The sequence below is a fragment of the Oryctolagus cuniculus genome, chromosome 6, assembly GCF_964237555.1.
Source record: "Oryctolagus cuniculus chromosome 6, mOryCun1.1, whole genome shotgun sequence".
Lineage (NCBI taxonomy): Eukaryota > Metazoa > Chordata > Mammalia > Lagomorpha > Leporidae > Oryctolagus > Oryctolagus cuniculus.
In genome coordinates, this window is record NC_091437.1 from 92,422,789 (window position 1) to 92,450,698 (window position 27,910).

At 43.1% G+C, this 27,910-nt stretch overlaps 1 protein-coding gene across 12 annotated transcripts in view; it reads left to right on the top strand.

Moving 5' to 3' along the window:
• Window positions 1-27,910, top strand: part of SGK3 (serum/glucocorticoid regulated kinase family member 3) — a 152,032-nt gene that overhangs the window by 50,588 nt on the left and 73,534 nt on the right. For 2 of the 12 annotated variants that reach the window (XM_008255595.4, XM_002710450.5), the window contains exon 1: window positions 14,565-14,719. The exons of 6 other annotated variants lie outside the window; for them this stretch is intronic. The gene's annotated coding sequence lies outside the window, so the exon portion shown is untranslated. Of the gene's footprint in view, window positions 1-14,564; window positions 14,720-14,766; window positions 14,812-14,843; window positions 15,002-24,148; window positions 24,245-27,910 lie in introns of those variants that run through there. 4 more of the 12 variants (XM_070075139.1, XM_070075143.1, XM_008255598.4 and 1 more) reach the window with 4 other exon arrangements.

Genomic DNA, 27,910 nt, shown 5'->3' on the forward strand with positions numbered 1-27,910 from the left:
TGAAAGCCAGAGAGAGCAAGAATGAGAGAGATCTTCCACTCACTGGTTCACTCCACAAACGTCCCCTAAAGCCAGGGCAGGGCCACACTGAAGCTGGGAATCTGGAACTCCACCTGTGTCTTCCGTATAGGTGACAGGGACCCAGTTACTTAAGCCATCACCTGCTGCCTCTCAAGGAGCACACTAACAGGAAGCTGGATGGGAAGCAGAGGAGCTGGGGCTAGAATCAGACACTAATAGTGGAATGCAGGCATCCCAAGCAGCAATTTAACTGCTGTAACAAATGCTTTCTATACTTCCTATTTTGTCATACAGAATATTTTTAAAATGTGCTGAAAGTCAAAATTTAATAAAACTAATAATTTTTATTTCTTTATTAAGGGCAATTTTAAAGTGAACCTGGCTATTTATTTATTAACTGCAGATAAATGATAGTGAAGACCATGAGGGAAGTTCAGAAAGTTCATGGAAAATGAAATTAAAAGATGAGTTTACAGCCTGGCGTTGTGGTGTAGTGGGTTAAGCTGTCATCTGCAATGCCAGCATCCTATCTGGGTGCCGGATTGAAACTGAGCTCCTCCACTTCCGATCCAACTCCCTGCTATTGGCCTGGGCAAAGCAGCAGAAGATGGTCTGAGTGCTTGGGCCCCTGCTACCCACATGGGAGACCTAGAAAAAGGTCCTAGCTCCTGGCTTCAGCCTGGCCCAGACCTGGCCATTGTGGCCATCTGGGAAGTGAACTAGAGGATGTAACTTTGACTTTTGAATAAATAAATAAATCTTTTACAAAATGAATTCATTTTGATATGTCATATGAAATTCATGATAAGGGCTTTCAAAATGTTCATCAAAAACTCATTTGATGAAACAACTATACATGGATTGCGCCAATATATATTTATCTTTTTATTTCATTCTTTGGTGAGCTTTTTAAAGGACTCTTAACAGTATCTATTATTTTAGTCCATGGGGTCCACTGCCTTGACTCATGCCATGGCACTAGCAGTTCTAGCTACTGTGATTTTGCACTGTCAGAAAAATGTCAACCCAGTGAAAAAGTCAAACATCACAGTGTTGCTATGAAGATTACTTGTCTTCCCAGACCCCTTGAAAGGATCTTAGTACCTTTCAGGTATCCACAACTGCAATTTGAGAGCTGTTCGTATATACCATTCAGTTCAGAACTAATTCGTAGACTAATTAAGTGTTTTATTCATATATCTATTCTTATCTCTATAGGAGTGTTTTCTTAGAAATGAAATATATATATGGAATGAATGAAATGAAATATATATTTATATATATTCTTATAAATGAAATATATATTTATATATTTTAAAAAATGAAAAAACAAATAGTACAATAGAGTTTATAATGAAAACACAATCTCCAGCGTCAGCATTCCTCTGAAGTAAACACCAGTTTAAGAAGAAAACTTTTTTATTACAGCATGTTTCAAGCATAAACAAAATTAGTTTGAATAATATAATTATTAGCCCCCATTAAACTGTGGTCCAGTTTCAGCAGTCATCTTCTTATGGCTAAATGTTACTTCAGTTAATCTGAACATAACATTGAAGCGAATCCCAGACATTAGGTCATTTCATAAATGTTTCAGTATAATCTCTATATTAGTAGGCTGTTTTTGAAAAGATAACACAGTAATATCAGCACACCTTTAAAAAAGGATTTCTTAATGTCACCAGATATTTGGTCATGTTCAATCATTAATTGCTTTATAATTTTTTTTAGTTTGTTTGTCCAAGTGCAATCCATACATTACAGTTGGTAATTGGTATATCTTTTTTTTAAAAAAATATTTTATTTATTTTAAAGGCAGAGTTACAGATGCAGAGGCAGAGAGAGAGAGAGAGAGAGAGAGAGAGAGAGAGATCTTCCATCCACTGGTTCACTCCCCAAATGGTTGCATTGGCCGGAGCTGTGCCAATTTGAAGCCAGGAGCCTGGAGTTTCTTCCAGGTCTCCCACGTGGGTGCAGAAGTCCTTGAGCCATCTTCCACGGCTTTCCTAGTCCATAGCAGGAAGCCAGATAGGAAGTGGAGCAGCCGGGACTCGAATCGGCACCCATATGGGATGCCAGCACTGCAGGCGGTGGCTTTACCCACCATGCCACAGTGCCGGTCCCTGGTGTATCCTTTTTAAAAGTATTTTAAAGTCTCTTATCTTCCTCCCCAGCCCCTCACAATTTATGTAATGAAGAAACTAAGTCACTTGGCCTATAGAATCCCCCCAAATTTTACTGATCACATCCCATGATGCCATTTAACACAAACCTCTCTGACCCTTGTATGTCTTATAAGTTGTAAGTAGAGACTTAACAAGTTTTTCTATCAGGAAGCATAAAATTTTTGGTCCGCTGTCTTATGAAGTAAGCAGCCTTCGATGATCATTGTTTACATGCACTAATTTACTCACTGCCAAACAGTGGTATTCTGATTCTCTTTTCTTTATTCATTAGTTGTAGCTCTTTTGTGAAGTGAAACTTCTCATTGACTATTTGGTTACTCTGGGATATAATTTGTATTAGAAACGCAGGATAGATGCTTATCCTTTATTTACCAGTTTTCAAAATAGTTACTTAGTTTCTTAGCATCATCTAAAGGTAGCTCGTAGGGGTGGGTGTTTGGCATAGCAGTTAAGATGCCGCTCTGGGCACCTTCATCCCGTTGCATAGTGCCTGCTTCCAGGCCTCACTGCTCTGCTGCTGATCCAGCTTTCTGCTAATGCACACTCTGGGAGGCAGCAGATGATAGCTCAAGTAGTTGTATTCCTGCCACCCACATGGGGGACTTGGATGGAGTTCTGGGCTCATGGCTTCAGCCTGGCCTAGCCCTGGTTGTCTCATTTGGAGGAATGAACTAGTGGATGTCTCCTATTTGGGGGAATGAACTAGTGGATGGGGGTCTCTTGTCTCTCTCTCTACCTTTCAAATACCTTTCAAATTTAAAGATAACCAATGAAGTTTGTTTTCTATGTTTTAGTATATTTTGTAAGCACAAAAATTTAAATATTTAATATATTTCAGTGTACCATAGTGATTCTTATTTTATACTCAATTTCCCAACCTTGTGGCCAGTGCCGTGGCTCAATAGGCTAATCCTCTGCCTTGCGGCGCCGGCATACCGGGTTCTAATCCTGGTCGGGGCGCCCGATTCTGTCCCAGTTGCCCCTCTTCCAGGCCAGCTCTCTGCTATGGCCAGGGAGTGCAGTGGAGGATGGCCCAAGTGCTTGGGCCCTGCACCCGCGTGGGAGACCAGGAAAAGCACCTGGCTCCTGGCTTCGGATCAGCGCAATGTGCTGGCCGCAGCGGCCATTGGAGGGTGAACCAACGGCAAAAGGAAGACCTTTCTCTCTGTCTCTCTCTCTCTCTCACTGTCCACTCTGCCTGTCAAAAAAAAAAAAAAAAAATCCCAACCTTGGACATAAATGTGGTTTCATTGATATCATACTAGAAAGTACACTCATCTTGTACAGAGACGTGCTGCTTAGTGACATTTCAGTCAGTGATGGACCTTGTATGCATTAGTGGTCCCATAAAATTACAATGAAGCTGAAAAATTCGTGTTGCCTAGTGAACACATAACTGAAAAAGATGCAAGAGAAAAGACAGAAGAGAAAGAAGAGTCACAAAGAAAAGCTCTTCCTGAGTTATCAGGAAGAGGCGAACCTGGGATAAAATCTTAGAAGTAAAGTTGCATGAATGAATGTTAGTGGGACTCAAACTGGAAAAAAACCTTTCACCTGCTTGTGATACGGTCTAATGAATCATGAAAATACAGTGGGAAACAGTTTTCTTCCTTCGTATGTAAAAGAGTGTCTAACAATAAACACTACCTGATTGTCCTTGTGAACTCTGTCTCCATTAGTGGAATCTGGATTAGGCAGCATTTTTAAAGAAATATGAGTAATTAATCACAGATTAAAAATTACTGACCGTATCATATAAATCATTTTGGACAAATTTAAACCCAAAGGCCTATCCCAAATTCCAGTGTCAAATGAAATTACTCAGCACATCATTAATAAGATGATTTTCTGCAAACAAGATTAACAGAAAAGAACTGACTTTTGAGAGTTGAGGCCAAGATTCAATTGGATGTCATTTTTAAAGATTTTGTTTTTTCTCTAAGATAAACAACCTCCAATTGTTGCTTGTCAAATTTTATTTTCTCTGGACCGCTGCTATATGAGGCTTGAATGTAATTATATAATAGGTCAGTAGTTCTTTATGGAACACAGTGCCTTCACAAAAATATTAACATTTGTGAAAATCAGTATGCATTTTTGCTGGAGCTTATTAGTACTGTTTTATATAGGAATTGAATTGGAATTTGAGATATGCAAAATCACTATTAAAATACTTGTATTATGGGAACTGGCATTGACACAGCCTGGGATGTCAACGTCCCATATCAGAGTACTGATTCAAGTCCTGGCTGCTCCACTTTGATCCAGCTCCCTGCTAATGCATCCAGGAAGGCAGCATAAGATGGCCCAGGTACTTGGATCCCTGCCACCTATGTAGGAGACTTGGATAGAGTTGCTGGCTCCTGGCTCCTGGCTTCAGCCTAACCCAACCCTGACCATTATAGCCATTTGGGAAGTGAACCAATGAATGGAAGATCTCTTTCTGTTTGTTTTTTCCCTCACTGTCACTCTGCCTTTCAAATAAATAAAATAAATCTTAAAAAAAAAGCAGAATTATATTTTCAAAATCTTCAGAAAATGTTCAAGTTCTTTTGTCTATATTTCAATGGGAGTACATTAACATTGATTTATTAAGTTTTAATGTGTTCTATTTTTAGTTCATTCCTAATTATATTTTTAATTGTGTTTTGGCTTCAGCCTTGTTTCTTAGTCAATGTAATTTCTCCAATACAATGAAACTCAAGTTAATTTTTTTTAAAGATTTATTTGAAAGGCAGAATTACAGAGTGAGAGGCGAAGTCGGAGAGTAGTCTTTTATCTGCTGGTTCACTCCCCAGATGGCTAGAACAGCCAGGGCTTGGGCCAGGCTGAAGCCGGGAGCCAGGAGCTTCTTCTGGCTTTCCCACATGGGTGCAGTGCCCCAAGGACTTGGGTCATCTGCTGCTGCTTTCCTAGGCACATTAATAGGGAGCTGGATGGGGAGTGGAGCAGCCAGGACTCGAACCGGCACCCATATATGGGATGCTGGTGTTGCAAGCGGAGACTTAACCAACTCTGTGCCACAATGCCGGCCCTCAAATCAAGTTTATTTCTAAAAGTTGTCAAAAATTTCATAATTCCAGGACATGAAATCTGAGAAAACAATAGAAGTTTCACATTAACCTGCTCTAGAAAATTAGGAAATGTTTTCTTGGAAATCCATTGACTGTTCAAACTCATTTTATTAGGCTATTGTTAGAGTGAGGTGACTTGGCATGATGTTTAAGAGTGTGAAGTTTGGAGAGGGGTGTCTGGGTTCTAATCCGAGCCTCAATAACTAGTGTGACCTGTGCAAGTTATTTGATTTTTCAGGTTTTCCTTCACTTACCAGTAAAATGGGGATGACAATTGTATGTTGTGTATAGGGTTATTTTGAGAATTAAATGAATTTAAATACATATAAAGTGCTTGGAGAACCTGAGGCACAAGTGCTATATAAACATTTGCTATTAGTGTTATGACCCATACTGTTAAGATGATTAGCATTTTTGTTAAGGAAACATATAGTTATTTTATATTAGTGTTTAGAAATATTTTTATAACTACCTCATCAGGAAATTGTAATATTCTCCATATGCAGTTTTTATATGGATCTAAACATACGATAATCCCAAGTGTTTCCCCAAAAAAACATCTCCAGCCAAGAGGATTCATATACAAAAATTCACTTTGTATTAAAGCTTTTTTTATTTTATTTTGACAGGTAGAGTTATAGACAGTGAGAGAGAGACAGAGAGAAAGGTCTTCCTTCCGTGGTTCACTCCCCAAATGGCCGCTACAGCTGGCGCTGTGCCGATCTGAAGCCAGGAGCCGGGTGCTTCCTCCCTGTCTCCCAGGCGGGTGCAGGGACCCAAGCACTTGGGCCATCCTCCGCTGCCCTCCTGGGCCACAGCAGAGAACTGGACTGGAAGAGGAGCAGCCAGGACTAGTACCTGGCATCCCAACTGGGACTAGAACGCGGGGTGCTGGCACACAGGCGGAGGATTAGCCAAGTGAGCCACAGTGGTGCCAGCCTGTATTAAAGCTTTTGTATCAATAAATATTTAGGTACCTGCTATGTGTAAAACAGTATGCTAAGGACGCTGGGAATCATAGAACAAATCACATATGGACCTTGCAGACTAGCAGAGGACACGTGAATGGATGAGCTAGAGAGCAAGAAGTGCAGATAAAATGCTCATAAGAAGCTCACAGGAAGCAGTGTACGTCTCACTCAAGGAATGAAGAAAAATTCTAGAAGGAGCTTTTATATATATACTATATATAGTTTTATTTAAGTTATACAGGTTTCATGTATTTCATATATACAGATTTAGGAACATAGTGATGTTTTCCACCCTACACGCCCTCCCGCTTACACTCCAACCCTTCTTCCTCCTCCCCTTCCCATTCCCACTCTTAATTTTTATAGAGATCTACTTTTAGTTTACTTAATGATTGTATATTAACCCTAAACTAAGTAAGAGTTCAACAAATAGTATGAAGAAAAAAAAAAACTGTTCCTTAACAGAAGAGACAAGGGCTATAAACAATCATTAAATCTCAAAATGTCCATTTCACTCTAACACATTACATTTTAGGTACTCTATTAGTTACCTTGGATCAGGGAAAACGTATGGTATCTGTCTTTTTGGGACTGGCTTATTTCACTAAGTATAATAGTTTCCAGTTGCATCCATTTTCTTGCAAAAGATAGGATTTCATTTTTTTTACAGCTAAGTAGTACTCCACGGTGTATATACACCATAATTTTTAATATATTTGAATACAAATACATACTCAAAGGATGAGCAGGACATATATATGTTGAGAAATGAGGCACTGTGTTGTGTGTAAAGGAAAGGGCTTGCTTTGGAGCATGGGGTGTATGCCGGGAAGTAGGATTTTATGATGGTAAAATATCGAGGACCTAGGAGACTATGCAGATTTTTTTTTCAGTCTTCAATAGGATAGTGTTTTTCATTGTGGTGAAATTCACATAACATAAACTGGTCATTTTAAAGTGAACAATTCAGTAACAGAACATTCACAATATCGTGCAACTGCCACCTGTATTTTCAAAATATTTCTGTCACCTCAAAATAAAAATCCCATATCCAGTTACTGTCCATTCTCCTAGCCCCTGGTAACAACCAGTCTGCTTTCTTTCTTTTTTTTTAAAGACTCATTTATTGGGGCTGGCGCTGTGGCATAGTGGGTAAAGCCACTGCTCCACTTCCGATTCAGCTCTCTGCTATGGCCTGGGAACATAATCGAAGATGGCTCAAGTGCTTGGACCCCTGCACCCTCATAGGAGACCTGGAAGAAGCTCCTGGCTCCTGGCTTCAGATCAGTGCAGCTCTGGCTGTTGTGGCCATCTAAGGAGTGAACCAGCAGATGGAAGACCTTTCTCTTTCTCTTCTTCTGCCTCTCTGTAACTCTGCCTTTCAAAGAAAATAAATAAATCTTTAAAAAAATAAAAAAAATTCATTTATTTGAGAAGCAGAGTTACAGAGAGTGGAGAAACAGAAAGCAGTCTTACATCCACTGGTTCACGCCCCATATGGCCGCAACAGCTGGAGCTGGGCTGATCCAAAGGTAGCAGCTAGGAGCTTCTTCCAGGTCTCTCACATGAGTGCAGGGGCCCAAGCACTTGGGCCATCTTCTGCTTTCCCAGGCCATAGCAGAGAGCTGGATCAGAAGAGGAGCAGCTGGGGCACTAACTGGCTTCCATATGGGATGCTGGCACTGTGGCAGAGGCTTAACCCACTATGACACAACACTGGCCCCTTCCAATCTGCTTTCTGTTTCTAAGGAGTTGAGTTTCCTGTAAATCGAATCCTACAGTTGTGACATCTCTTGTCTGGCTTCTCCTACTTAGCATACTGCTCTCTAGTTTATTCCCATTGAATCATGTGTCAATATGGGATGCAGGTGTCCCAAGTAGTGGTTTAACTCCATGTGACCCAACACCTGTCCCTACTTGTGCTATTATTATAAGAGTAGTTTTGAAATCTCTGACTATAATGAGGTTGTTTTTATTTCTCTTTGTCATTGTTTCAGTTTCTGTTCATATATTTCGAAGCTGTGTTATTAGATACATGGATGTTTAGAATTGTTATGTGCTCTTGATAAATGGCCTCTTCGTCATTACGGAATAACCTTCTCTTTCCCTGGCAGTATCTGTTCTGAGATATTTTTACTGTATTAAATAACTATTACAGTTTTCTTTTTGACTAGCATCAGCCTTGGTGTGTCTTCTTATCCTTTTAATTTTAATCTATTTGTGTTTTCATATATGATATTCAGTGTTTTTGGAGACAGTATATAATTAAATTTTTTCAACCAAACATGACAAATTATTTGGGAGTGTTTTGACTATTAAATTTAATGTCATTATTGATATGAGTTAATTTCAGCCTGTCATATAACTGTTTTCTGTTTGTCCTATGTACTTTTCTTCCCTTTTTCCTTATTTTCTGCTTTGTTTTGAATTAAACATTAGGCTTCCATTTGGTCTTCTTTGTTGGCTTATTAATCATAACTCCTCCCCCCTTATTTTAATTGTTGTTTTAAAGGTTAGGTTTACATATTTATTAGAGTCTTTTATAAACTGAATTACACCCCATATTTTCTGTTACTTACAGGATACATCATACAATCATTTACTTCCATGTATTTTCTACCAGCCTTTATGATACTTCTGCAGACAATGTATTTATACATTGGCTATAAAATCCACAATGAAGTATTACTGATTTTACATAAACAGTTATATTTTAAACAGACTTAAATTATTTAAAAGTCAGCATATGTTTGCCCCTGTTGTTACTATTTTCAGTGTTTGTCATTCCTGTGTAGATCTATAAACCTAGAAATATGGAAAAATTTTCCCATGTTTAAAGGGCTTCCTTGAATATTTGGTCATTAATTCTTTTAGCTTTTATTTGTGTCTGAAAATAATCACGAATTGCCCTCAGTTTTGAAAGATAATTTGGTGGGTATAGAATTCTAGGTTGACAGGTTTTATATTCAGTCCGTTAAAGATGTTGCTCTTCTTGCTTGTACTGTCTGGTGAGAAATCTGCTGTCATCTTTACCAACACCACCTTTATGCTCTTTCAGACATTCCATTTACAAGTATTTAGATTGTTGGAAGTTGTCTATGGTTCATTGGTTCTGTTTTTTTTATTTTTAAGATTGATAGATTTATTTGAAAGGCAATGACAGAGACAGACAGAGATCTTCCAGCTACTGGTTTACTTTCCAGTTGGTTACCATCCTGGTCTTCCACATGAGTGGCAGGGGCTCATGTACTTGGGCCATCTTCTGCTTCCTTCCCAGGCACATTAGCAGGAAACTGGATTGAAAGCAGAGCACCTGGGACTTGAACCAGGATGGTAACATGAGATTCCGGCATTTCAAGTGGTGGCTTAACCTGCTGTGCCATACACTGGCTATTACAAATTCACTTATCTTTTCTTCTGCATTGTCCGATCTTCTGTTCTTCACTCTGGTAACAACTAGAGCTGGGCCATGCTGAAGCCAGGAGCCTAGGACTCCATCCTGGTCTCACACATGAGCCATCGTCTGCTGCCTCAGAATATACATTAATAGGAAGCTGGACTGAAAGCAGAGGAGCAGGACTCAAACCAGGCACTCCAGTAGGAAGTTGAGCATCCCAAGCAGCGACTTAACTGCTACACCAAAGGCCTGCCCCAGATGCTGGACATTTTTGTATTTCTATAAATATGCCTGAATTTTAATTTGAGATGGAATGAAATTATTTGGACATAGATGAATTTTTTTTTCAGATTTTATTTTGATTTGTTGGCAAGACTCAAGCAGCATTTTAATATAGCGCTAATTCCTCTATAGAATTAAGACGATCCTTCTGAGTGCTCCATTGCATTGAATTGGGAGGTTTTCTAGACAGCCTAGAGGAGATGGCCACTATTCCTGGTCCCCTGGGAGTGTTCAGTATTGCTCTGTCTGATGCTCTGGGACCTCTTACAGTTTCCCCATAGGCATGCGCTGATTAGCACTATCAAATTATTCAGGAGGACTTCGACTGATCTCTGAGGTACTCTGTGCAGTTCACTACTTCTCATACTCGTCTGGTGAATGCTGGTCATTGCGTTCTCCCATGAGTCATAGCTCCCATGATCTCCTCAACTCAGGGAATCAGTTGGGCCCCTAGCATTCCCCTCTGGGTCCAGGGCCTTTGTGTCCTCTCAAGGCAGTCAGCTCAGGTAAGCTTTGTGTTTTCCCTCTCTGAGGGCACGCTCGCCTTCACTGCTCAATACCCAGTATCTTGAACATGGCTTCTTCATGTTTTGTCTGGCTCTTTCGCCCTTTTTGTTTTGGCTGATTCAGGTGGGAGAGTCCATCTGGCCCTTGTTACTGCTCCTTGGCTGGACTTGGAAGTCCCTCAGGGCTCTACTCCTAATAGTCACCTCACATTTTGAGAGGAAAAGTTCCAAAAGTGTCTGGAGCAACCACTCTGTAAAATGAAGCAAGACTGTGGTTGAGTCTGCCTATTTAATATTTTTCACAAACATTATAAACGTGAATAGTGGTTTATAGATTGTTTGGGCCAGACTTCAGAGCTCTGGGGCCTCCTTGAAATGTGCCAGTAACATTTTCAAAGCACAAGGGGCCATTGATAGATTGCAAATCAGTTTTCATTTGCACTTGGTAGTCATTCTGCAAACTTAGTTCAGCTTCTCCTTTGCCATCTGGGTAAGGTTGCAGTTAAGGAAAATTCACTCTCTAAAGATCTTAACAGTACTGGAGCCCCCCAACATAGGGAATTTACTGTGATTTGTGTGATGTGAGGGTTTATTTCTGGAACACTAAAAACCTTTCTAGTCTAACCTCAAAAAGTGTGGTGTGATTCTTATTTATTTTATTCTTTAGAATTTCTTTGAAATTAGAAGGGGAAACCCTCTCACTATGTTATTTGCATGCAAAAGAAAAGACCAGCATTTTAGTTACAGCAAGGGAGAGAGCTGGCTTAAGGAAACTGAAAATAATCATAGCCTGATTAATGGATTTTAAGCACTTACTATGGGGTGACCAAAGGTGGGTAGGCTAATTTTTATGAATATCAATGATTTTATCTTTAAAACAAGTCTTGTTTAATAACAACTTGTTTTCCCATGTTTAGAAATCAGTCACATATAATGGCCAACCAATGCTTTTGGTTAGCAAAATGTATTTATTATTATTTCAGAATCACAATATTTCAGACAAAAACAGAATCTTTTTTATAAATAACCTGAACAACCTAATTGTAGAAGAGTTTATAATCTTCTTTAGTTATTGAAGATAGATTTTTCTTATTGGGTTGTCTGAGGCATGGAAACAGCTAGGAAGTAGTTTGTGGTTTTGTTTTGGAGAGAAATATTCTAAATAATTAAACAAAACCAGGTAGTTCTGCTTGTCGCTCCCCCTCTTCGTGGAGGAACGACACAGGACCCTGCGCTGTTCTTTCGTCTGCTCGGCCCTCCCCGGGTTTGCTGCTGGTTCTTCCCGGGTTGGCTACTATCCCTTCCACCTCCGTGGAAGGGCAGTTCCCCCTGGCCACATTCCCCACTTCCGCAGGGGAGCGGCACACTGCCGGCCGGCTCTCTCGGGGGCTGCACAGGTGTTCCTTCAGCTAGATGTTCCCCTTAGATGTTCCTGGTGCATGCCGTCTCTCTCCTCCTTTATAGTCCTCCTCTGCCAATCCTAACTCGGCTGCCCACACGCCGAGTACGCTGCTCTCCTCCAATCAGGAGCAGGTCCTACAGTTTATTGGTTGAACTGGAGGCAGCTGTGTAGAAGCTGTTTCCTCCTCTCCCAGCGCCATATTGTGGGAGAGCAGATGCATAGAATAAGTCTTAATTCCAGTAACTTAGTCTAGTCCGAATTGCTCCCCACACTGCTAAATGCTGAGAGGGGCTGATGGTAAGTATTATAGCATTTCATTGATAGGGGGTCACTGGGCTGAACAGTTGCAGTTGGGATAGGTAGCTTGGGCTGAGAAGAGGGTCCTCTGAGCTGGGAAGCATCGGGGTACAGCACAGTGACGGGAAAGTCAGCTGTGTGGCGACTGCTGTACAGTGAAGACACTGGCAGACGGATGTGCACACAAGAGAGTAGTTGGAAGTTAGGCGTAAAGTAGGTTAGGGTCAGATCAAAGATCCGGAGTTCTTTGAATTTGTGCTTCATACAGAGATGGCAGTGAAAATGGAAAGAGCTCCTGAAGAGGCCCTGTAACAAGGAGAAAGCCAAAGCCCTGGTGGCCAGATGTGTGGACTGAGAAGGAAGAAGAATCCGAGGTTTTATCTAGGGCACAAGTGGTACTATCACTACCAACAGGAAAGTCAGAAAGGAGAGTTTTTTTTAAGGATCTGTGTATTTATTTGAAAGTCAGAATTGCAATGGGAGGGGGGGGAAGAAAGGAGATTGAATGACGTGATTGACACCAGAGATCCCTGGGGCTTTTTCTAAAAATTCCCAGTTTCTCTCTGTGGCTCCTGACCAGGCAATACTTCCCTGCATTCTTCCTCCACTAGGAGTTGACCTGGCAGGACCAGCTCTGAAGTGTGGAAGAGTATCTGAAGGTTTTAAGGTCACCAGCTGAATCCCTTCATTGTACTGATAAGCAAATCAAGAGCTTCAGATATTGTGACTTCCCTTAAGGCCACGTAGCTGGGCTGGCCTTTTGATATTATTTTCTGAAATTCTTGCAGTGAAGGTTACTGTGTGTCAACCCTGCTCGTTGGCAAAGTGAGCCCTCCTTTCCCTGCCTTAATTCAATTATCATCAATCAGGTCAGTTTTAGACTTGATTCCTGAAATTATTTTTCACCTTTCAAACTTGGCATACCTTAGTAGATAAAATAATTCCTTCTGAGTCATCTCGTTTTCCTCTATCTGCCCATCCATTCAGAAACTTTGTGGTATTACACTAAAAGCAAAATTACAATTTCATTTAAAGCTCTTAATTGGCTTTATTTTGCGATTCTTGAGTTGGCCACAATTCATCCCTGAAAGTAGAGCTAGTGTTCCACTGAGCATAGCACAGGAAGTTGGATTTTATAAAGGCCAAAGGAAGCAGCAACAGAACGAAATGTGGATTGGTCATTTCAGAGTTATTTTCTTTGTGAGGTGGGAGCAGAGAGCACAACATAAAAACAGTTGATTAGTTCACATCAGATTGCTTCAGGTTGCCTTTTATAAGGATTTAATGTGGAAGGAACTACTAGGTCATGCTGACTGGCCCGTTCGGGAAGTTTGGCTGTCTGTCATTCTCCTGATTTCTGGGAAGGTCAGATAATAACCTAGTTTCAGTTTGGTGAAGTGAAACTCTAGCATGGGTGACCACTTTTTGTTTTTTACCTTGGACTGTTGGAGTGCAGGAGCTTGGTTCAGAACAATGGCCTCTAATTTTTATTTAACAATGCCAGAGCTGGGCTGTCTGAGGGGAAAGGGAAGGATCAACAGTAATTTAAGCCCAGGGTGAGGAAGCTTACTGGAAGTCTTGTCCACAATTTTTTTTCTAGTTTTTTTTTCTTCTTCTTTGAAATAGAGAACTATACAGTACACCAACATTATCTACAGTCACTCTGCTCTGCAGAACCCCAGAACGCCTTACTCCTATGTAGCTATAATCTCATACCTGTCAATCAACCTTTCCCTATCCCTCCTCCCCCACTTCCCTCCCCAGCCTCTGGTAACCACCATTATACTTTAACTTACGGGATCACCTATTTTAAAGACACCATATATGAGTGAGATCATGTGATATTCATCTCTTTGTGCTTGTATAATGACCTCCACTTCCACCCATATTGCAGACCAGATTTCACCTTTTTATGGCCGAGTAATATTCTATTGTGCAGATTCTGTAACATGAAGAACAAAGATGTGTGGTGTTCAGGAGAGGAACCACTTCCCTCTTTTGCCCCTGCGAATGGGATTTGTGTGTGCTGCTACCCTGCCTGAGAATGAGAGAGGAGAATGAGATCATGCCAATGATCTGATTCAGCGAACTGAATTGTTGTTTTAGTATCTCACTGGGTCTTAGCTGGAAACTGGGGAGACTGGTTTCTCTCTCCTCTCCTTGGCCTTTACTTTCACCTTAACGCGTGGGGCTCCCTTTCATTTTCCCTCCTCTGCCTCCTTAACGTCCCGCGCTTTCCCTTCCGGGTTACCGCCTCCAAAGTCTTCCCCTACTTGCCCCTTATTGATTTAGGCAGTGTCAAACCGCAGGCACCCCGTCCGCAGCTCCTCTGGGCTTCGCAGTCCTAAGAGCGAGGGGGCGGGGCGGGGCGGGGCTGAGCAACCTGAGGCCCCGCCTCTCCATGTGGGCGGTGGTGCTTGGTAGGGGCGGGGCTTTCAGGGGGCGGGGCTCGGCGGTTGAGCCCCGGCGGGGAGCTCGACGGGCGCCGCTGGCTGCGGGCGGCGCGGCGCCGAGTTCCGCGAAGTGTGGCGTAGCTGTGGCTGCGCTTCTCCTTCGCCACGCGCCGGGGGTGGGTCCCCGAAGGTAAGCGCGTGGTCAGCGAAGCTCACGCGGGGAACTCGGCTGGGGAGACGTGGGCGCCGCACGGGCCAGGTGGCGGGACACAGCCGAGGCAGGTGTGGTTGGCGGGGGCGGGGGGGGGCGGTGCCACTTCCGCGGCGAGTGCGTGAAGGGGCGGGTGGGGGACCCCTCGCGGGAACCGCGCTGGCTCTCGGCAGCACGTGTTCCGTTCACTTCACTTGGTCCGGGACCGAAAACCTTTGAGTTGTTCCACACGCTCCCTCCCTGAATCTCGAGAAGCCTCAGGTAGCGTGAAGTTCTTGTGTTCTTTAAATCTATTTCTAGCTCAGAGTTAAGGACTGGGTGGGAAAGTCGATGGTGAGCTTGCGATGCGGTTTTGTTTTGACTTGGTGTTACTCAGTTTGCTAGAAGGGCGCAGGCAGGAATGGGGACTGTTACTTAAACAAGGACGCTGGGGTCTGTGTAGAGTGTCGTGGACTTGAAGCGCCCAGGCTTTCGAGGCCAGAATGCTTGGGTTTGAAGGTACCTATCGACGGGGAAACGGGCCAGTTTGCTGAACTTTTCTGTGTCCTCAGTTTTTGCATATGTAAAATGGGGATAATGACAGTTGCAGCTTTATAGGGTTGTTGTGAAAATTGAGTTAATGCCTAGTGCCTGGCTGCTTGCTTTATTATGCGTTCACGTGGGTGTTAATCTTCAAAGTTGTCATAGTCAGAAGACCTGAACGTATTTACTCAGGCCTGGTGCTAGAAATACGTGGGGATTCCTCTGGAACGGTTTTTGTAGACTAGCCCTGCAAGAAAAGGGGTCGGTAGTTTTCTCTCCCGCTAGAGATGTTACCTGCTACATCCACCCTGTTCCAAATCAAGTCCACTCAAATGGTAAAGAAACCTGAGGCTTGAAGGCCGTCCTAAAAGAAGGCTAGGAAAAAGGCAACATCTTCGGAGGCAGTGTAGCCTCATTTCAAGAACTAGGTTCAGGTAGGTTTGTTTGAAAGCAGTCATGTCAAAAGTGCTCTCCTATGTAAACACGAACCTCAGAACAACCACTCGCCAGTAGAATCTCAGAACTGAAAGGGAGCTGTGAAATCAGACTGTTAGTCGTAACAGATAAGGAGGAGGCCAAAGACCCAAAACCAATAAATGGCAGAGCTGAGACTAGAATTCAGCTTTGCTGATCAACAGGTTAGAAAATCAAAAGCTGATATTGCTTCTGGTTTTGATGATGGATGCTGTTTTTATTTTTGAGTTTTGTGGTACTGTGAATGTTTTTTTTTTCTCTCAGCAGCATCTTGCTTGGTAGCTTAATTGCATGATTCATAATCATTCTCCAGCACCTTTGATTTAAATCATAAGTCTCAGAGTTGCTACACCAATTATTGCTTTGAGAACAAGATGATTGTCTTCTTAAGCATTGTACAAACATGTTCTAACAGGGCTTTGGTTTTGTTGTTTTTAAAATGCAGCCCTTTTCTCCTACTAGGGAGCGTAAATAGTCAGTATTAAACAAATTGACCCACTTGGCAGTTTGTCATCAATGTGTTAGTGGGGGAAATTTTCTAGATTAAGTAGGCTAGAGTCAGGAAGTGGAACCCTGAATGCTAACCCAGGGAAACAGGCCTGAAGAAGTATGTTGCAATGTTGCTGCTAACTTCAAACACATCATGGAGTGAAATTATTTTGAGATAGTGGGGTGTTGGTTGCTGACTCCTCCCTAGCTCTTTGCAGAGCTCACTCCCTCCCCTCTGGGTATTTGTTCAGATGTTACTTTCCTACTTAAAATTGCATACAACCCCACACTTCCTATAATGTTTTGTTCTGTTGTCTCCTCCCCCTATTTTTTCTGTTTCTCCTGGTTACCCAGGAATAAGACCTGAGGCAGTTGTTAATTCTTCTTTCTGGCTTGCAACTTGTGTGTGAATAGCTATCAGTTTATTTCACTGTCATTTTTTTTTTTTTTTGGGTAAACCTGCCATTCATATTGTTGCCAGGGGTCCTTGTTTACTTATGACCCTTCATGTCATTCATTTTTTTTTAAATGTTTTATTTATTTATTCAAAAAAGTTAGAGAGAGAATCCTCTTCTTTCCACTGGTTCACACCCCAGGTGGCCATAATGGCTGGGGCTGGGCCAGGCTGAAGCCAAGAACTCCATTCTGGTCTCCCACCTGGGTGGCAGGGACCCAAGCACTTGGGCCATCTTCCACTGCTTTTCCGGGGCCATCAGCAGAGAGCTGGATTGGAAGTGGAGCAACAGGGACAAGAACCAGGGCCAGTATGGGATGCCAGCAATTCAGGCGGCAGCCTTACCCATTGTGCCACAATGCCAGCCCCTCATTCTGCTGACATACCTACAGCCCTACAGTTCTGTTTTCAAAGGCCCTCACATTCTCATCTGCAGAATGAGATCCAGATTGAGAATCCTGGCATTCAGAGTTGCCTACAATATGGTCTCAAACCCACTTCTGTACCTGTATCTCCTATAGATACAAAACAGTGATTTCCAGTTTAGGCGTGTAAATATGTAAGTGAGATCTAGCTTTATTGGTAATGACCTCTGATCCTAAGATGAGTGTTGCTTCATGACAGTTTCTCTTTCTGTTTAATGAACTGTTCTTTCTCTGCACATGAGCAGACAAACAGAATAATGGCTATTGGCTATTCCTCATTTGTACTGAGGACTTCTGCTACCTTTTCTGTCTTGAATACTCATTCTTCCAACCTTCCTCACATACCACCATCCTAAATATCTAGATATGTGTGATGGGAAGTGATTGTTTGCTTGTTTAAAGATTTATTTATCTTGAAAGGCAGAGTGATAGAGACAGATCTTCCATATGCTGGTTCACTCCCCCAACTGGCTGCAATAGCTGGGGCTGGGCCAGTCTATAGCTAGGATATGTGGTTCACAAGGGCCCAAGCATTTGGACCATCCTCCACTGCCTTGCCAGGTGTGTTATCCAGGAGCTGGATCTGAAGCACAGCGGCTCTCTGATATTAGGTATGTTGGCTGTCAGCATTACAAGTGGCCCCTTAACCTGCTGAGCTACAGCAGTGGCCAGGAAGGTGGTTTTTGTTTCCTCAGAGTCCTGGTGACTTTATCTTAGAGAATTTCTCATAGTCTACTTTGAATTGTAGTTCTTTGGGCATTTTTCTTTTCTTTATTGATGCGTGTAAGCTACTGGAAGACAAGAAGCATGCACACATGTTCTATTTAAAGGAAAAATAAGATCCACACCCACTTACCTGCTTTCTAATTAATTTTTTAAAGATTTTATTTGAGAAGCAAAGAAAGAGATAGAGAACTCCCATCACTCCCCAAATGCCAACAGGGCTTGAAGTGAAAGCTGGAAACTCAGTCCACATCTCCCTCATCAGTGTGCAGGGATGCAGCTGCTTGAGCCACCCCACTGCCTCCCAGGGAAGCACTAGCAGGAAGCTGGAGTCAGGAGCCAGAGCCAAGTATACAGCCCGGACACTTTGATCCTTTTTTTTTTTTTTTTTTTTTTTTAAGATTTATTTATTTATTTGAAAGTCAGAGAGAAAAGGAGAGGCAGAGAAAGAGAGAGAGAGAGAGAGAGGTCTTCCTTCTGCTGGTTCACTCCCCAGTTGGCTGCAATGTCTGAAGCTGTGCTGATCCGAAGGCAGGAGCCAGGAGCTTCTTCCAGGTCGTGGGTGCAGGGGCCCAAGGACTTGGACCGTCTTCTACCGTTTTGCAAGGCCATAGCAGAGAGCTGGATCGGAAGAGGAGCAACCGGGACTTGAACCGGTGTCCATGAGGGATGTCGGCACTGCAGGTGGCGGCTTTACCTGCCATGTCACAGAGCCGGCTTCAACACATTTTAGCTACTAGACCAACCATCTAACCCTTACCTACTTTTTATATAAAAGTGATCTCAGAGTTCCATCTGCAGTAAGGACAGATAAGTTGGGGAAATTCAGTACTAAATAAAAAGATCCAAAGAAGACATTGAGATCTGGATTCACAGAAGGGAATAGGAATGGAGAAAGCAACATAACCAACACCCATGTTGATAGGCAGATGTTCAAACAAATATACAAACTCAGGAAACCATTAGGACAAGACAGATTTTACGGAGCAACGTCTACAGCTTTGGTTTTTCTTGTGGAATATTACTCATACACTGTTTTGTTTTTGTATCTCTGGGTGCACATACTGTTTCTGTGCTGGACAGACCTGAACATTCATTTCCTCTCTCTAGTGTGCAGAAAGTAATTTACCATCTTTCTTTTAATTCTTTAGCCTAAAAGCTGTTCATAGCTCTTTCTAAATTTGTTTTCCTGGGACTATGGAGAACATATGTGCCAGAAGCTTCTAGTTTTTCAGAGAAAAGTAGTGGAAATAGGGTAGTTGGGTTTGTCTGTTCTTGAAGCTTATAGTTTTATTAAGTTTGCTGCCAGCATTTGATTGAACGCATTTTGATTTATTTTACCAACATTTCTTTGCATATATTCTGATTGAGTCAGTGTTTTATTTTGTGACTCTTTTAGATTAAAACTTGACTCAAGTACTTGTATAGATGTTTCTGCCATCTGAGTTTATCTTTTCTCCTTTTGCCTCCCAGACAGCAACTGGGGTTTTCCAATTCTAGGGTATGCATTAATCTAGTTCATTTTCTTTGGTCTTGATTTTAAGTACTTAACAAATATAGATCTAAATTTGTTTTCCCATTCCTGGGATGAAGCTACAGTTTCTATGGATGGGAAAGAGTTGACAGGAAAAATATACAGAAAGGTCCTAAGTTTTTGAAATATTAAAAACTTGAAGATAAATTGGTGCAGATTTTGTTTCTATGTGTTGTAGCCCATATCAGGTCAGGATTTGAAATGAATGTACAAGAGTTTAGGTATTATAATTTAAATATGCAATTAGTTATAATACATGTGCTTTGGGAATTTTCTTTTAATATGCTACCCAATAAAGTTTTACTGTCTAAAGAATTTGAAAGGAAATATTTGCTTTGGAGTAGAATTTTCTGTATCACACTGAATAAGCATCAACATTTGTCTTGAGTTCTCTTTGTTTTTAAAATACCTTCTGTCAAGGGTGTGATCAGATAGAATCATGCACAGAGATAATAAGAGCTGGGCACAGACTGATGATATATTCTCAGCACAGTGATAAGCACTGTGTAAGTATCTGTTAAGTAAGTCAATCTGTATTTATACAGAGGGCTTTATTAAGATATCATAGCACATTAATACATGTGATGATGAGAGTGATCCAGTGATGTGGGAGAAATTCATGAGTCAGGAGACCCGGAGGGGGCTGGTTACTTTGAGGACCTTGCTAGCACCCTTTTTTGTTTGTTTGTTTTTTTGACAGGCGGAGTGGACAGTGAGAGAGAGAGACAGAGAGAAAGGTATTCCCTTGCCGTTGGTTCACCCTCCAATGGCCGCCGTGGCCGGCGTGCTGTGGCTGGCGCACCGCACTGATCCGATGGCAGGAGCCAGGTACTTCTCCTGGTCTCCCATGGGCTGCAGGGCCCAAGCACTTGGGCCATCCTCCACTGCACTCCCGGGCCACAGCAGAGAGCTGACCTGGAAGAGGGGCAACCGGGACAGAATCTGGTGCCCCGACCGGGACTAGAACCCGGTGGTGCTGGCGCCTCAAGGCGGAGGATTAGCCTAGTGAGCCGCAGCGCCAGCTTCTTACTAGCACCCTTTGACAACTTGGGAGTTTCGAAGTGTGTCTGTCTACCTGTTGAAAAAATAGTTGAAACATACAATTTCATTAGGTTACTAAGTGCATGGCAGTGATTCTGTTTGTCATAGTTCCTATTCCCTAGTTGAAGAAGCTCTCAATTAACAAGCAAAATGCAGTCCTAGATGCAATCCATAAATGCTAAACTGGAAACAAATAGGATAGTGATGGGAGATTAACTTGGGGAGAAGGGGCACTTTAGTGAGGATGGCTGTGAAGGTTTGTCCCAAGAAGTGACATTTGGACAAAGGCCTGCATGTGAATAGTTGAACATTCCGGACTGGGGGACACAGGTACAAGAGGCTGAGAAACTAGCCAAGAAGAAGGTAGCTCTGTTGGGAGGCTGGTGAACCGAGGGGAGGGAGGCAGAGGTTAGGTCTTGTGGGGGATTGTAAGTGGTCAGCAATAATTCAGAGTTTGGGTTTTATCCCAAAGGCTGTAGGAAGTCATGGAAAGAGTTGAAGCAGGGAGTGAAATTATCAGATTTACGATGGTAAAAGCCAACACTCTGGCTACTGGAGAAAGAAAGAATTGGAGAGTGGATAGAATGGAAGCAGAAATAGCAGGTTCTCCCAAGAAGCCCTGAGAGACGTGATGGTAATTGTTGTTGTGATTTTGTTGTGTGTGTGCACCTCCTCCAAATTCTTCCAGCCTCCTCAAATCCAGCTTTTACCACAGTTCCCTCCCTCTGCCAATGATCACGGTTCTCTCAGAGTCATCCCTGGGGTGGTACCATGTTCACATCTGTCTGCAACATGTGCTACCCATGTGCTGCAGATTCAGTGCATGCACTGAATGGAGAAACTTGGGAAGCTGGAAATAGGGCAGGTATGTGGTAAATGGAATCTAAGGTCTTGAGTGACCTTGGAAGGCCCAGAAGGGTAGGACAGGGCCTTGGCAGCCATCATGGCCATCCCCACCCCAGCAAGTCTGAACCAAGTGGAGGACATGTTAGCACTGAGGTCAATTTAGGGCCTTCCTGCTTACCCTGGTGGTTTTGATTCTAGCATGGAAAACAGGAAGCTGTCAGTGGTTATTTCTGCTTCATTCAGTCCCCTGTCTAATAAAATGGAATTAACAGGCTCCTGTGACTTTTGTTGAGATTCTTGGTCACTCATCTCAAATGTTTGGATGCATACTGTCCTCTATTGTGTTAGGACCAGCATTGGCTATTATACAGATGTTTAATTTCTGGATCACTTTTTTAAAAAAACAAGATGCCTCAAATAAGAGATGTGAGAAACCTAGGAAAAACCAGGACTGCTTTGGGATTACAAAATGAGGGAAAAAACCAGTGAGAGGGTGGAGTGGGAATCAGGAAGGATATATTAGTAAAGAAGGAAAACAGGAAAGGTTGTAACTGATTCAGCCTGTGGTGTGTGTGAGGGAGGGGACGGTTACTTTGTGTCTTTCATTGGCAGATCCTGCTAGACCTTTAATCTCATCAGTGGTGCACCTGATTCACAGATTGGACAAAGATGTGCTTTGTTCCTGCTGAAACATTTCAGATGTGTTTGGAGCTACTACCCTGAGAGGAGGAATAAACAGATACAGATTATATATGATGGCAGTGGACTTCCAGTAAAGTAACCACATTTGGAGTTAGAATTTTCCAGGAAGATGCTTTTAATATAATTTCTCAGCCTATTCTCTTCTCAGGGATCGTTCCCCACACCCAATTCCTATTTCCTGGGTCAGGCCCTCGTTTCCTAACCAGTTTCCATCCAATCTCCATACTATGCCTAGGGTATGTGCATGTTTTGCTTTGTCTTTAAAGCTTTTTTTTTTTTTTTTTTTTTTTTTTTTACAGGCAGAGTTAGTGAGAGAGAGACAGAGAGAAAGGTCTTCCTTTTTCCAGTTGGTTCACCCCCCAAGTGGCCACTATGGCCAGTGCGTTGTGGCCGGCACGCTGCGCCGATCCAAAGCCAGGAGCCAGGTGATTCTTCCTGGTCTCCCATGCAGGTGCAGGGCCCAAGGACCTGGGCCATCCTCCACTGCCTTCCCAGGCCACAGCAGAGAGCTGGCCTGGAAGAGGAGCAACCAGGACAGAATCCAGCGCCCCAACCAGGACTAGAACCCAGGGTGCCAGCGTTGCAGGCAGAGGATTAGCCTAGTGAGCTGTAGCGCTGGCAAAGCTTTTTTTAAAGAGTAATTTTAGGTTTACAGCCAAATTAAGAGGAAGGCACAGAATTTCCCTTATTTATATCCTGTCCTCACAGCCACTCTGGTGATCAGCATCATCCCCCACCTTGGTACCTTTGTTGCAGTTGTTAATCACCCAAAGTCTAGTTTATTCTAGGACTTTGTCTTAGTGGTGTAGGTTCTGTGTGTCTTGACAAGTGTATGATGACACGTATCCACCCTTACCATATTGTACAGTGTGTTTTCACTGCCTGAAAAATCCTGTGTTCTGCTTGATCACCCCTTCATCCTGTTTGCACTCCACCCTCTCTGGTTTTTCCCTCATTTTGTAATCACAAAGCAGTCCTGGTTTAAGAATTAAAAATTAGGTATAAAATAGCCACTGAGCTTTTTACTGCCTCTGTACTTTTGCCTTGTATGTTGTAGTTTGGCTTCTTTCACTTAGTAAAATGCATGTAAGGTTCCCCAAGTCTTGTCTTTTCTTGACTTGCTAGCTCATTTCTTTTTAGCACTGAAATACTCCATTATCTGAATGTAGCACAGTTTATTTGTCCATTCACCTACAGGAGGACATCTTGGTTGTGTCCCAGCTTTGGTAATTATGAATAAAGCTGCTGTTAACATCCAGGTGGAGGTTTTTGTTATGGATATCTTCTTAAGTCCTTGAGTAAATACCAAGGATCATAATTGCTGAATCATATGGTAAGAATATATCTGGTATTGTAATAAACTGCCAAACTGTCCTCCAAAGTGACTGTACCATTTTTCATTCCCACCAACAAAGAATGAGAGTTCCTGTTACTCCCTGTCCTCACCTGCTTTGGTGTTGTCAGCATTCTAGATTTGGGCTAATCTAGTAGATGTGTGGCCCATCTCTTTGTTTTAATTTGCATTTCCACAGTGGAGCATCTTTTCATATGCATATTTGCCACCTGAACATTTCTTTGGCAGGATGTCTGTTATAGTCTTTGGCTCATTTTAAAAAGCTGGTTGTTTTCTTTCTGTTAAGGTGTTTTTTTTTTTTTTTTTTTTTTTTTTTTTTTGACAGGCAGAGTAGACATTGAGAGAGAGAGACAGAGAGAAAGGTCTTCCTTTGCCATTGGTTCACCCTCCAATGGCCGCCGCGGCCGGCGCGCTGCGGCCGGCGCACCGCGCTGATCCGATGGCAGGAGCCAGGAGCCAGGTACTTCTCCTGGTCTCCCATGGGGTGCAGGGCCCAAACACCTGGGCCATCCTCCACTGCACTCCCTGGCCACAGCAGAGGGCTGGCCTGAAGAGGGGCAACCAGGACTAGAACCCGGTGTGCCGGCGCCGCTAGGCGGAGAATTAGCCTAGTGAGCCGCGGCGCCGGCCTCTTTCCGTTAAGTTTTAAGGTTATTTGTATATATTCGCGAACAGTCACTTATGGGACATGTGTTCTGCAAATATTTTCTCCTAGTCTGTGACTTCTCTTGTCATTTTTGGTATTCTTTCATGGATCTTGCCTTTGGTAAGATCCTTTGGTTGCATCTGCAAGGTCATTGTCATACCCGAGGTCATCTAGATTTTCTTCTAGTTATTTTTTTAGGAGTTCTATAGTTTTGCATCTTACCTACATGGATTCTCCTTTGGATCTCCCTTGACCAGCCCTGTCAGCTCCTCCTGTTGGTACTAGTGTTCCTAGGTGAGTACCCAGTCCTGTGCCCCTGTTGAAGAAAACTTGTAGACCTCTTTCCTTCCTTTGCGACAGGCCAGTTCTTTTTCCTTGGTGTGTGAGTTCTGTCCGCTGTTAGTAAAGAGTGATTAATGATACTTACAAGTGTATCTATCTACTAATCTGGGTGGGTTTAACTAGTCCTTATCAAACAGGCTGTATGATGTGAAAAGGAAATGGGGTTCAGGAACCCTCCATTTTTAGAGGTAAAAGCAGAAGAATATTTTGTCCTTTTTATAAAAAAATTTTTGACTGCTATGAAACAAAGATGGGCAAGCTTCAGACAGTAAATAGCATACAGTGGACAAAAGGTTGGGCACAACGAAGGGAAACTATGCTTTTAAAAAGCCTTAATCTTGGCCGGCGCCGCGGCTCAACAGGCTAATCCTCCACCTAGTGGTGCCGGCACACCGGGTTCTAGTCCCGGTCGGGGCGCCGGATTCTTTCCCGGTTGCCCCTCTTCCAGGCCAGCTCTCTGCGGTGGCCCGGGAAGGCAGTGGAGGATGGCCCAAGTGCTTGGGGCCCTGCACCCCATGGGAGACCAGGAGAAGCACCTGGCTCCTGCCTTCGGATCAGTGCGGTGTGCCGGCCGCAGCGTGGCAGCCATTAGAGGGTGAACCAACGGCAAAGGAAGACCTTTCTCTCTGTCTCTCTCTCTCACTATCCACTCTGCCTGTCCAAAAAAAAAAAAAAAAGCCTTAATCTTGAGGTCAGCATTGTGGCAAAATGCGTTAAGCTGCTGCCTGCCATGTTGGCATTTTATATGGGGCCAATTCAAGTCTTAGCTGCTCCACTTCCAATCGAACTCCCTGGTAATGCACCTGGGGGAGCAGTGGAAGGTGGCCCAAGTTTGGGCCCTTGCATGCACGTGAGAGACCTGGAAGAAGCTCTTGGATCCTACCATCTGCCTGGCCCAGCCCTGGATATTGTGGCCATTTGGGTAGTGAACCAGCAGATGAAAGATCTCTCTCTGTCTCCCTCTCTCTCTGTAACTCTGCCTTTCAAATAAGTAAATAAATCTTTTTGTTAAAAAAGCCTTAATCTTGTTATTAATAAAAATTATTTTTAAAAGATTTTTAAAAGCCTTAATAAGCATCCATATATTATAAGAAATATTTACATCAACAAAGTTTTCTTCTTTAAGATTTATTTATTTATTTATTTATTTGAAAGCATTACAGAGGGCAGGAGAGAGACAGAGATCTTCCAGCTTCTGGTTCACTCCCCAAATGGCCACAACATCCAGGACTGTACCAGGCCGAAGCCAGGAGCCTGGAACTACATCTGGGTCTCTGCCGCGTAGGTGCCAGGAGCCCAAGTACTTGGGCTAGCTTCTGTTCTTTTTCCTAGGCACATTGGCAGGGAGCTGGATCAGAAGTAGAGCAGCCAGGACTTGAACTGTAGTTCATAGGGGATTCTGGCTTTTCAGGCAGCGCCATCAACATCATTTTAACTTAAGAATTTGGACAGTTTAAACCGTATTGCTGGGGCCCAGTGCTGTGGCACAGCAGGTTAATGCCCTGGCCTGAAGCACTGGCATCCCATATCAGTGCTGGTTCTAGTCCTGGCTGCTCCTCTCTATGGCCTAGGAAAGAAGTAGAAGATGCCTGGGAGACCTGGAAGAGGCTCCTGGCTCCTGGCTTCGGATCGGTGCAGCTCTGGCCGTTGCAGCCATCTGGGGAGTGAACCAGCAGATGGAAGACCTCTCTCTCTGTCTCTGCCTTTCTCTGCAACTCTGCCTTTCAAATAAATAAAATAAATCTTAAAAAAAAAGTATTGCTACTTTTTTACATCTCAAAATTTTAAGTCAGTGAATGCTTTTTGTGAACCAGTGGGTGGAGGATCTCGCTGTCTCCCTCTGTGATTCTTTCAAATGAATAAATCTTTAAAAAAACGTACTTCCTCCTCCTCTTCAAAAAACCTTACCCAGCATTCTTTCTTGTGTCCTCTGTATTTCATAATTCAGCCCTCTTGTTGTCTTTGAGATGCAGCCAGCACTCAGACCTGCTCTGTCCCAGACTCTTGGTTAGATGTTTATGTGTCATGTGTCAAGGGGACAGCAGGGGCCACCCTGACACATTGCTGCCCAAATCCTGACCCCTCCCTTGGCAGTCAGAAACGGCTTTGTCTGCTCACAGCTTGCTTTATGTATCCTGACTGCTCCGTGCACGCCTGCTGCTGTCTTAGCTCTGTCTCTCCATGGACGATTTAGAAGAGCCTGCGTGCAGCAATAGCATAAGACTTCGCAGTACAGAGTGTATGAGCTGGGCTCTGTGGTCAGAGCTGTGTCCTGTCAGTGCTGGCACCCATAGCCGAATAATGGTGAGGAAGTACTCCTTAACGCCTGGGTTGCTTCATGTGTAACATGGGGATAATGATACTTAGCTCAGAAGTTGCTGTGGGGATTCAGTGATGTGTTAGATAATGAGTGCTTCACACAGTCGTGGCATTAGTACTCAATAGATGTTAGCTTCACAGTGCCAGCACTGTTGCAATCTTGGGCTTAGATAATTTTTTGTTGCTGAGACCGTCCTGGGCATTGTAAATGTTTAGCATCATCCCTGACCCTTCCCCTCCAAGTGTGACAGCTAAAAAATATCTCCAGATACTGCTAGGGGTCCAGATTACCCCCAGCATGAGAACCATTGTATCGTATTTGCTGTTACAGTACACTTACAAATTCCCTGACCCATGATGTAGCTGGCCTCTGAAAGTTCTGCTCTCACCTGACCCTTTTCTTTCTCTCATTGGATTAGTCTGAATTGATTCATGAGCTGGATAGTTCAGTTACTTCTTGCATTCTGGTTTAGCATCTCATGAACTTAGTCCCATTGGAGCCCTGTGAAATCTCCACCCTCCCCCACCCCTGCCCTGGGCAAGCCTGCTGCCCTTGGGAATACACCTGCAGGAGCATCTTCTGCCTCTCCATAGACTGCAGACAGACCCTTTCCCTGATTGGTTTTGGAAGAGCCCTGAATACTTATGTACCACCCCGGAAGTTTCAACTTTTATTCCCATATGAGCAACATCACTTTCTGTTCTTTCTTTCTTAGTTGTGGGGCTTTTATGTCAATCCTGTTTTCATCTGTTTCACTTGACTGCCTAGCTAGAGGATGATTTTTGCAGAATTTTAATTGTTTCAGTTTTATAGGATAGATATGCATGAAATTTATTATAATAGCAGGGTTGCTCTTTATAATTTAACTTTTAACCCCTTAATAATAAATTTACGGACCTCCTTCGTTGGTTCCCAGAGGACTCTAGAGCATATACCTGCTGTGGAGACCATATGGTGTAATGGGTGGGAGACCTGAAGGCAGACCACCTGGGTTCAAATCCTGACTCTACAGCCCTTGGGTAGGTTTCTGCAACTTTAAATACAGTAAGTTGTGATCCTCCTAAATTCCAGCTCTCTCCCTTTATTGTTTGAAGTTAGCAACCACCAAACAACAAGGCAAAGGATATATCCTTTTAAAAAAAAAAAATGTATTTGTTTGAGACAGCCAGGCAAAGATCCCATCCACTGGGCCACTCTCCAAATATAAACAATGGCCAGGGCAGGGCTAGGACCTACACTGAGAGCTGGGAACACCATCCATGGATCCCGCTGAATGGCAGGGACCCAAACACTTGAGC